At 28.1% G+C, this 11,780-nt stretch overlaps 1 long non-coding RNA gene across 1 annotated transcript; it reads left to right on the forward strand.

The window, feature by feature from the left end:
- The first annotated feature begins 2,887 nt into the window (after positions 1 to 2,887).
- On the forward strand, positions 2,888 to 3,492 carry LOC136088428 (uncharacterized). Its single transcript, XR_010642168.1, has 2 exons — positions 2,888 to 3,013; positions 3,274 to 3,492. It is a non-coding gene; the product is annotated as an uncharacterized LOC136088428 (long non-coding RNA).
- Positions 3,493 to 11,780: the final 8,288 nt, after the last annotated feature.

Here is an 11,780-nt window from a genome sequence, read left to right on the forward strand (position 1 = left end):
TAGAAAAAAATTAGATGCAAACAAGCAGCATTGTACAGAAGTCCAATTAAGTTCAACAAATGCGTAGCACACATTATATATACCGCATGCTCATTGAAATTAGACATTATCGCTTGCATCCCTCTGTATAATCTCGACACATTTGTGGCATTGTCGTACGACTAAATTCAACAATATTTAAATCCTAAGCCATAAGTCTCGTCTAAATACTTTAAAACTTGTTCTACCATTACCGCACGGACGTGACTTTTTATAATTAATAATGTTGAAAATCGTTCAACTGACTTTCTGTACATGGCGAAACGTATCAAACAACTACACTCTGTTGGTTAAAGTGATCAATGTCTGGAGTTGAATTGACTAAAACACTAAAAAAGCGAGCGACTAAAATCTTATGTATAATGTGAAATCGCACTTTTTCTGCCATTCTATTATTCAACTCCTCGCATATTTTTTTTGATAAGCAAGATGGATTTCTTTTACCTTTATCCACATATGTTGCGATGTGATTTTTCAAAAATGGGTCAAACTGAGTCACAAGTTCTAGCAAACCCAAATAATTCCCATTATCTAGAACACCAAAATGCTCGTTTGTTCCGTGAAAAAGGAAATCATTATATCGTTCAGATAACGTTATAATGACTGGTATAAGATGTTTCAATATTTGTTTCTAGTAATTTTGCTCCGTTTAGAATTAAAGTTGAAGGGTGTCAAACACAACAGAGCTTTGTTTTCTCCGAATATATGTCAACATCCATTCTCTGTGAAGAGATTCATTTTCATGTTAATGTATTTGAAAAATATTCTTCCAATCATCAAACCCATCAATAGTGAGTTTGTTTGATTTTTCTTTAGACACAAAAAGTTTACAAGGGAAACTGTACACACAACCAGTTGTTGGGGGAATGAATGAGCCACTCTCGCAAAAACCTTTCGCCATTTGCTTTTTTCCCATAAATGTGCTCTCCAAAATGTGAACAATACCGTGTCCTAGACTCTGTTTTATAAAATCTACAAAAACACTTAAACTATCCAGAATGATTTTGACACTCATGTGAACCACGGTTAATCCAAAAACTGACGTCATCTTTATTAAAATTGCCCCACTTTCAAGGATCGGTTGAACGATAGTCCTTCTCAATAGTAGATTCAATCAGTAAAGCGGTTTGTATTAATAAAATTGGTATAGAATTCTTAACATCTTTCAAAAGATGTTAAGAATTCTATACCAACTTGAAAAATATATAAAATTTTATCAGAGGTGACCGGCTAAGGAAAATAAACCTTTTTAATGATACTATATAATTATTACGTTACATTACTTACGTTACCGAGCGATATTTATCGCGGATTTTTTAAATCTACTAGCAGAAAGCAACCCGTAATACGGGTTATGGTCGGTGTGTTACATAATTAATTTATTGTGGCTATTTTCCACAATCTAAAGTTGCGAAACTTTAACTAATACACTTTTAAAAAAACGCTTTCTAATTGAAAAAATTAGGCCATCTATAAAATTAACATAAAAAGTATGAGGATTTATTCTACCTCGCACTGATATGACCTATTTTAATTGTATATAACTCATTATTTGAGAAATTTACAACTGAAATAGGTCATATCAGTGAGGCAGAGCCATTTTCCTCGACATTCCTAAGTTCAACACAATACGTTTTTTGTTACTGACACAAAATAATAAGACTTCATCATGCTTTAAATTGACGAAAAATTAAACTAAGTTCTTGTTATATTTTTTATAACATGAAATTTAATTAATTATTAAAATTAATATGAAGTTAGCTTATATTATACAGGAGTTATTAATTTTTTGGTACCCCCTTGATTCATTTTCTTTAAAAAAGAAAATTGTCTTAAAAACGTTAAATGCACACAACTTAATAAATTTATTAAAAAATAACTAAGTTTATTATAATTAACTAAGCAATTGAGTACAAATACATTTCAAACAAAAAAAATTTAATTTACAATCAAACATGTGAATAACAGATTCAGAAAAATATGTAAACTTTGATCTTTTATATTAGATTAATGCGTCATATGACAAACCTAAAATAAAAATTGAAACAGATAAGTAAACATAAAAGAAAAAAAAAAACTGGAAAACCTGCTTTTCGGTAACCTGTTGTCATACTTCAGTTGCTCTCATGATGCAGATTGTCGGTGTGACGTTATTTCATGTTGGCTTTTAGTAAACTTTAGTTCAATTTAAAAGACATCACAATAGATTTACAATATTTTAATTAAAAAGCAAAAAAACAAATGCTTAATTTTATCTCTTTCAATTCTGCGACAATTATTTTTAATTCGCCTAACCAAGCTCTCCTCAATTGGGTTCGAACTATTTGCTGCTTGCCGAGCAGCATTTCTAGCATTTTGTCGATTATTAATTTCATCTCGCCTAAGATTATCTCTTTCATTTCTGCAACGATTAACTTGCCTATTAACATTTCCATTTTCTAAACTAATATCTGCTTCTAGCCTAATATCATCCATTTAAACTTCACTTTTAATTGAAAGTAGTTACAAAAAATCTTAAGCGAATCTCTAACATTGTGATCTTTTCTATATAGTTTTTTTTTCTTCTCTAAATAGCACACACAAATAAAAAAGAACAAAAATAGTTAATAGCATCACAGAAATTTCAAAGTAGTAATAACCAAAATTATGGCAATAGCATTAGTATATTATATATCTATCATTTTTCGAAAATTTGGATGTAATTGCGAATAAGATATCGAATTTCATAGAAAAATCTAATAATGATTATTGTTGGTATATGAGGAGCCTATTTGCAAAACGCACTAAGACTGAGTAAATTGATTTTGAAAAGTCAAAGAAAAACTGAACTTCTAATAGTTGCGCATCAACAGAAATTAAAATTCCTTTCGCCTATTTTAGGACAAAAAACTAAACATATAATAGAATTCAGTATATAGAATGTGGGAAAAACTTAAAATTTTGCAGATTCTTCAATATGATTTTAAATGATAAGGTTGGGTTTTTTTAAGTTTAAAAAATTGACTATAATATTAATTATTTATTGGTTTCACGGTTAAAATCAAACTATTATATTATACATAATAATAAGTTGTCTTTTTTTTGTTGTTGTTGATATATAATTACTTATTACATAATAATAATAATTCAGTTAGCTTTCACATATGTAAAAACTTAATTAAAACTTTCTTATATTCTTTATTGTACATTCTGTAAATCTTATTTATATTTTTTTGTTGTTGTTGTTTTTTGCAGAGACCATGTCCAAGTATGCCGAGAATAAACCAGAAAATTGCCTTGGAGTTATCCTGAAAAGAGCGCCGGATAGAAATGACGTTGGTGACCGCAAAAAACTAAACCACAATGAGAGTTTTTATGATATTTTTTAGATCTGTAATTTGAAATATGTTTTAATTTTGTGTCGTAATTCTTTTAATTAATAAGGCACACAGGTCGCCATTTCTGTTATGATTACTGAATGTTAAATTTTTGTCCATAAAACCCTACAAATTTTGCGATTGCTAAAATACGCTTATTGCATAACAAATGTCTTATAAATGTTCAGAAAACGTTCAGAACGTCTTTTGAGCGTTTAAAAGACGTCTTTTCAAGACCAACTTTGTATAACTGTATTTGAACGGAAAGTTCTATTTACACATAAATAAGTTATAAATAAAACTCAAAATAATTTGTAAAACTTCTTCAATACATGTTATATAAAAAAAACCGCTTGTTACATATGTTTTTATACAATATTTATCCTTTTTTGGTATTCGGTGTTATTACTGTAACTAGTTTTAAGTTATATTTTTTGTATTTTTTCTGGGGCATGAGTATACATTTGTAAAGGTTGTCTAAGATTGTTTTTTTATTGGCAATTTGCCCATGATGAAGAAGTTAAAGTGACAAGTTTTTTTTTTTGTTTTTTTTCCTTTTCTATTTTTGGATTTTTTGTTTAATTCTTTTTACCGTTAAATTGTACTTTTTTGTTGTCAAATTGTACATGCTAAAGGTATAACTAAAAACTAGTCGCTAATCTCCACTAACCTTGACAAAACATATTTCTATATATTTTTAAACTTTTAACAAATCACGATAATATAGAGCATTTATTGGAAAATTTTTATTTTACAAAAAATTTGTTAATAAACTCAATAGTAATGCAAAATTGAAAACGCCTTTTAAATAATGGATGGTATATAACTGAACCTAAATTTGTTATTACTAAAATAGCAGCATACGGCATTTTGAGTTAATCAAACGAAAACTTTGAACTTTTTATATTTACATCGATTTAAAGCATGAACTATAATTCTTTAACATTTAATTCGATTAATTGAATTTTTAATGTCCTGTAATTTTGATCGACAGAATTTTTTTGTCGACTTTGAAAACAACGTTTTTTACGGTATGTGTTTTGTTTATATTTTTTATGGCTTAAATTGCTAATTTTTGGAAGAGTCTTCGTTTAAATAAAAGAGTGTCCAAATCCTTTGCATGATTTTTAAAAAAATATTTAAAATACCTACAAGTTGGTTGAAACAAAAAACTTTAACTAAAAATTCAAATAAAAATTTCATTTTATGATTACTTGTAAATTAAATTTTCTGAAACCAATTTTTTTACCAGGCAGCTTACATTTATTAAATGGCAACTTACATGCATGACTTATTAACGTTTTCGTCAAACGTAGTTATAAAAGAGCAGGAGCCTCACTATTTTAGTTTGTTTATTAATATCCGTTCATTTACTGTTATAAATTATTCATTTTAGGCATTTAAAATGTTTAAAAAGTTAGACACATCAATAAATCATAAATGAAACTCAAAACAATTTTTAAAACTTCTTCAATACATGTTATATTTAAAAAATCGCTTATTGATATATATGTTCATTTATAATATTAATGCTTGTTTGGTATTCAGTGGTAATAGTGCAACTAATTTTAAATTATGTTTTTTATATATTAGTTGGACCATGGGTATACATTTGTAAAAATTGTATGAGTATTTTTTTGTTGTTTGCCCATAATAAAGAAAATAAAAAATAAAGAAAATAAAAAATAAAGAAAATAAAAAATAAAGAAGTTAAAGTTACTATTTCATTATTATTTTCTTTTTTTTGCTTTTTTGTTGTTTTTTTGATTTTTGTTCAATTCTTTTTATTGTTGTTAAATCGTACATAGGTGTAACTAAAAACTAGTCCCTAGTCCCCACTAACCTCGTCAAAACATCTTCTATTACAAAAGTTTTGTTAATAAATTCAATAATAATGCAAAATTGAAGTTGTCTTTTAAATAATCGATGGTCTTTAACTGAAACTAAATTTTTTTATTTCTAAAATAATAGAATATGATATTTTTAATTTATCAACCGAAAACTTTGAATTTTTGGTTGATAATAATTCATAAACATTTATTTCGATTAACTTAATATTTAACCTTGAGGTTAAAAATTCAGTTAATCGAAATAAATAAAGGACTTTTTTCTTTAAACCTTTACTTTTGATTGGCTAAATTTTTTTTTTTTTTTCGCTTTGAAAACTACATCTTTTCCAGCATGTGTTTCGGATATATTTAGGCCTCAATAGGGCATCTGAAAACTATTTTCACCTTATAAGTTGTTGTTTCTTTTTTTGTATGTCCAATACGCATTATTTACGTGTTTGTGCTGGTTGGATCAATTCTGTTCTAATTTGTGTCAATCAGATCAGTTCTCATAATGGCTACTACAAAAAATTGAAATTTTTCTGATGATATTTTGCTACGTATGTGGATATTATACTGATAAAAAGTAGGTATTGCATAAGATCACAAAAGATTACATATCGTGGATAGCGTACGCAATATTTTTTGAAATACCCATAGATGATCAAGATAAACAGTGTGTTGTAAGGAATCCTTTTTTTTTTTTTTTTGGTGCCCCAAGAAATTCTTACGGTCTTATCACCGAGCACCGCATTTAAAAGGAAGTTTACGCCTCTTTCCCAACCGATGTCGCAAAACTTGCCAAGAGGTGGGGTTTGAACACTGATCTTACGTTTCTGAGGCAAGTGCGTCACGGCTGCAAACTTTTAAATTACACTAGCAGAATGGTTACAAGGTAGAAGAAAAACAATCTCTTTTTCCGTTCCAGAGAGTATGGAGAGAGCCGAAGAACCATCACAATGATTTTTACTTCGTATGATTTATAATACAAAGTACAGAAAAGTTAAAATAAAGGGTAGCGAAACTACAGCCAGGGTTGTTAATTTTTCTCAAACAGTCTCTTGTAGATTCCCAAAAAGTCTAATTACGCCTAATTCATATTAAACTAAAATTGGTAAAACAGTTTGTAAAAGTACTTTTAAATGAGAAGTTTTACAAGAAATTTGTCTAATTTTTTCAAAGCTATTTGAGGAAAAGATAAAATTTGTATGTTTGATGAACCTAACAAAGCAATTTTAATGACAGAGAAACTCGAGCAATCACAAAGTTTTTTAAAAAATGCTTGGTGTTTATTTAATTACAGAACATCCGATACCTAAGCTTATTGAAAAGTTCAACAAACTGGGTTGTCTTATGTTCATAAATATTCGTCTGCTGCACACTAAAATTTCTTATCCATGCATGCACACTAAAATTTCTTATCCAAAACATGAGTAGCGTCAGTGAGGATCATGGTGAGAAATTAGGGTAATTCATAAGGGTATAGCAAAAACGGACTGTTGATATTAAATATTATGGGTATATTTAGAAAAGAGTTTATATAAAGTATTTTAATTATAAGTTTAAAAAAATTTATGGTAAAGAATATTATTATTTTATATTAGTTTTCACGTCGTACTTCCTAAATACTTTGATTGTATGAAAAAGTGCTAAATGCTATGTAATTATCTTTAAAACAGTAGATTGATTCAACATACTGTTATAAAATCAAGAAAATAATAATTTAGGCATAAAATGTTAGTTTTATTTTTGTGTATTAAATTTGTGTGTAAATACATATAACAAATTTATGTTTAAAATAACCTAGATAAATACTTTATCAATTAAATCTGACATACTAACAAAGCAATGAACAAATAAAAGTAAAATAGAAAAAACAAAGTAATTCTTTTCAGATAACAATTTTGTTGTAATTATAATATAACTTAATTTAGTCAGGACACTCAAAGTGTGTAGTGATCTTTAGAAATCATTTAATAAGGCGATTTTCTGTTACTAACATTTCAGATGACGTTTTGAAACTTCAAATTCTACATCTTCGGTAGTCTAGGGCTTTACCCGGCTCACAATGGGACATTGACATTATTACGGCCCACAATGAGGTAGAACAGCATAAAAACTATTTTAAAATGTCTGATTTTTTTAGTTTTGGGTGTTTAAGTTTAATATTTATTTTATTTTTATCTTTAACAAATTTTTGAAAACACTTATTTAATCGATTTAAACATGAACATTTTCTATTCATTTCATATTCCAATAATCCGCCTCTCTTTTTAATACACTTTCCAAAAGCGGGATATTTTTAATATATTTCCTTTTATATTACATTTGAATTGAGTCAGAAATGATTCATTTTAAATTAAATTATATGTTTGATTGGTTTTGTTTAACTAAATAAAACGACATATTATAAGTTTTTCTTTAAAGGAGTCTTGTTTTTATTCATTGTCTCAAGCTTTTATATTCAATTTACCAATGTCATTTTAAAAACCGTCAAATTTTTCATATTCATTCATGTGTGTGTGTGTCTGTGTGTGTGTGTGTGTGTGTGTGTGTATTTTTTTCACATACTTTTCTATTTTGCTTCCGCATTTTGGACAATTAGTAGATTCTTTCGTAGTTTTGAGACTTCTTCAGCTCTTAAATTTTTTTTTACCTTTTTAAAAGTTATCAACCTAATAATAAAAAATTCCTTAAAAATTTCAGATTTTAAAATTTTTTACAGACTAAAACACAATAAAAGCAGGAAAAAAAATTTCTTTGACACTACTTATGGTCCTAGAGTGAGCCCTAACAACACGCAATGAAACCTAAATCAAATTTAATCAAAAGCTGTTAAAAACGGAATCTTAACGGTTTTTATTAGTTATGGGTTTTAATATTTTATATCAGCTCAAAAAAAATTAAAGTAAAAAAAAGTTTTTTGTTTTTTAATTTAGTTTTCATACATTTTACCTCTTGGAAGTTTTTATAAAAAAAACTCGGTTTTTGTAGTTCGTAACATATCATACAGGAAATGCAGGTAAAACGGAACATAAGTTTAACCTAAACAACTTTCTTTTGTTTTGTATATGAATTTTTTTTTCAGATGTGTTTACAAATATTGTTAATTAAACATTTCCGAAAATATGTAAAAACATTTGAAAACAAATTTAAAAACTTTATAACATTTTTTAAAAGTTCAAATCATGGTATGATTTTTTAATAATGATAAATTTTTAAATAATTTTATAATTTTTTTGTGTTAATGCTTAAATACTGTCTCGTGGTCAGACAATATAAAGTTCTGGCTCTTTGAGATCTAGGTTAATATAGTTTTGAAGTAAATTTAATTTCTGTGATATATGGAATCCTTCGAGTTTACTAAGGTCACTGGGTTTGACTTTTCTTGGGTTACTTAAGTTCAACTATAATATAAATATAAATATATATATATACCAAATTTATATATATATAAATTATGTTAGTGAATTCTATAAAAAAAGCGCTAAATGTTCTTAAAGAACATAGCAATAAATTAGTAAAAAAACTTTTCTTGTTTTTTCTGCAACAGCTCTCCATCAGTAGCTTCATCAGGAAGTAAGTTAAACATATTTTCTGTTTAAAACAAATTCCGTGTTTACTTAAATGCATGTATGAAGAATAAGATATATAAAGAATAGAAATAAATGTATATAAATACACGCTTTATAAAAATTTATTAATTTAAATATTGGGAATATTCACTCAATAAGAGCATTTTGTATTGAGACTCCGATCGGGCTGAAATAAATTTTACCTGAAAGCTTAAACCCTAGAGTGAAAATGTCAGTCCAATTTCGACCGCCCGAGTTTAAAGACGTTTTTGTCCAAAATTTTAAACATGGCTGAGATTGTGTCAACGAAATCGTTTTTACGGGGAATTCCTTTATATTACTTTCACCGTAAACCAACAGCAACTGATATGATTAGAATATTAGCGGAAGCATACTGCGACAATGCTCTTTTAGAACAAACATGCACAAGATAATTTCAACAGTTCAAGGCTGGCGATTTTGATTTCGAAGATAAAGAATATCTTTGTGCAGAGAAAAAGTTTAAAGATACCAAATTGGAGGCATTATTTGATGAAGATCCATGCCAGACACAGGAAGAGTTTGCGTAAATATTAGGACTTGATCAATTAACAATTTCTAGGGGCTTGAAACAACTGGGAATAATTCAAAAGCAAGAAAGTTGGGTGCTGTATGATTTGAAACCGAGGGACGTCAAAAGATGATATTTTAACCGGTAAACAGCCTCTGGCGCAACAAAAAAGAAAATATTGTTTTCATCGAATTGTTACTGGTGATATAAAGTGAATACGTTACGAGAACCCTAAACGCAGAAAAGCAAAGATCAATTTTGGCAACCCATCAACATTGACAGAAAAACCAAATATTCACGTTACTCGGCTCTTTATCTCGCGGTACCAGCTCGGAGTAATACATTAAGAGCCGCTTAAACCAAACAAGACAATTACAGCAGACATTTAAGGACAACAATTGGTCAAGCTGAGCCAAGCATTGAAGGATGAAAGGCCGCAATATACTGAAAGACATGACAAGTTTATTCATTAACATGACAACGCACGATCCCATGTTGTAAATTTTTTGAAAATCTACCTGTAGAATCTCAAATGGGAAGTCTTACCCGATCATATTCATCAGACATTGCTCTCACTGACAACCATTTTTTCCGGTCGACGACCTATGGCCTGGCTGAGTAGCAATTTTTTTCTAATGACAAAACCAAAAAATGGGTCGATGACTTGATTGCTTCAACAGACCAAGGCTTTTTCTTTTTTCTTCTTTTTTTTTTTATGCTGTTAAACTCCCCAAGGTTGAAAGAGCTACGACAGTGGAGAAACAAGTTGAGCGCGGTACTACCAGAGACGTGATGGGAATTGAACTCGGAACTTTTTGCTTATTAAGCAGGCACTCTACCACTATACCGATACCGCATAAACCTGAAAGGTGGGAGAAAGTCGTAGCTGCCGATGGACAGTATTTTGCATGATCTGAGTCTGATAGCCTTCTCAAAATAAACAGCTGATTTTTAAAAAACGCTAATTTTCAATTCATACTCACAATACTTTTTTAAAATGTATAAAATCAGATACAAAAGGTAAAACATTATTTCCTATAAGTAAAAAGATAGCCCAGAAAAAGTGTAAACCATATAAAGTTATTTCGTACGTAAATATTGCTTGCTAAACCTGAGATAATTTATGATTTCCTTTTTAATATTACGCTATAATGATTCTTTTGGTTAAATCTATGGTTCTTGTCACTAGAATCAATCAACATTGTCAAAAAGTTGTCATTTTTAAAATGTCGATTTTTTAAAAACTTTTTAAATGTTTTGCTTTATTTGAGACCCAACCAGACATACTTTTGTATTTATATTAGGGATTGTAAAATGTTTAAAGATTCTAGAATAGTTGATAAAACTTGCTCAAATTTTTATATTGTACACAAATATTAGAATGGAAAAAAATCAGTTTTGGCGGTTTTGAAGATATTTTGCATAGTGGGTATCTCTATATTATTAGATACACACATACATAATGGGTACTTTTACATCAATAGATATACACATACATAATTTATAAAACTTTTTATCATACTTATTTCATATAAAGTATTTTTTTGTTAGTACTAACTTTTGTTAGTTATATTTATGTTAGTTAGTATTAACTTAGTTATAAATATTTAGTGTTAAATAAATATTTAATGAATAATTAGTATTTACTTAGTTATATATATTTAGTAATAACTAATAAATAATAAATAATTAGTATTTTTCTTTAGCTCGTTATTGCTGTCACTCTATTAAAATATTAGTATATTTTTATAGAGTGACGATTTTAACGAGCAATTGATCAGCATAAAGCTCACCTGTTTGTGAGTTAAAAGAAGAAACTAATGTTAAGGAAACATGTAGGTATAAAAATCCTAAATTTATAATTCAATGATCACTCTGATGAATGAACGTCTTTTGATTTTATACCCAGATCTGCTGAAAATACATTAAATATGAATAATTTCAAATATTATTATATATATTAATATTACAGCGTCTGTATGGTATTTTTCTGACCACTGCATATTTCTGTTAAATGATTAGGTCTGTGAAATATGAAAAAACGATATAAAATTTTGCTGTAACATAACGTCAGCCCAGCACCAGGAGGTTGTATGTTCCTTTTTTATGCTTCCGATAAAATTTAGTTTTAAAATTTATTTTGTAAAAACTTTTTGCCAGAATTCCGACTAATTTATTAAACTTTTTTAAAAGTTGCATCATTCTTGAAACTAGATTTATGGAACACATACGCCATTGATTGTTGAATATTTGTTGACAATAAACACAAAAAACACAAAATGTAGACACACCGCCTCTTGGTTCTCGGTTAACAATAAAATAAAAATGTTTGTAGCGAGAAAACCCAGACCAAAGATTCGTTTTTTCTTTTTATAATATTCAAATAAAATTTTCTTTGAACATTATAAAAACCTGAAACAAAATAAGTTAT

This window comes from Hydra vulgaris, chromosome 12, assembly GCF_038396675.1.
Source record: "Hydra vulgaris chromosome 12, alternate assembly HydraT2T_AEP".
Lineage (NCBI taxonomy): Eukaryota > Metazoa > Cnidaria > Hydrozoa > Anthoathecata > Hydridae > Hydra > Hydra vulgaris.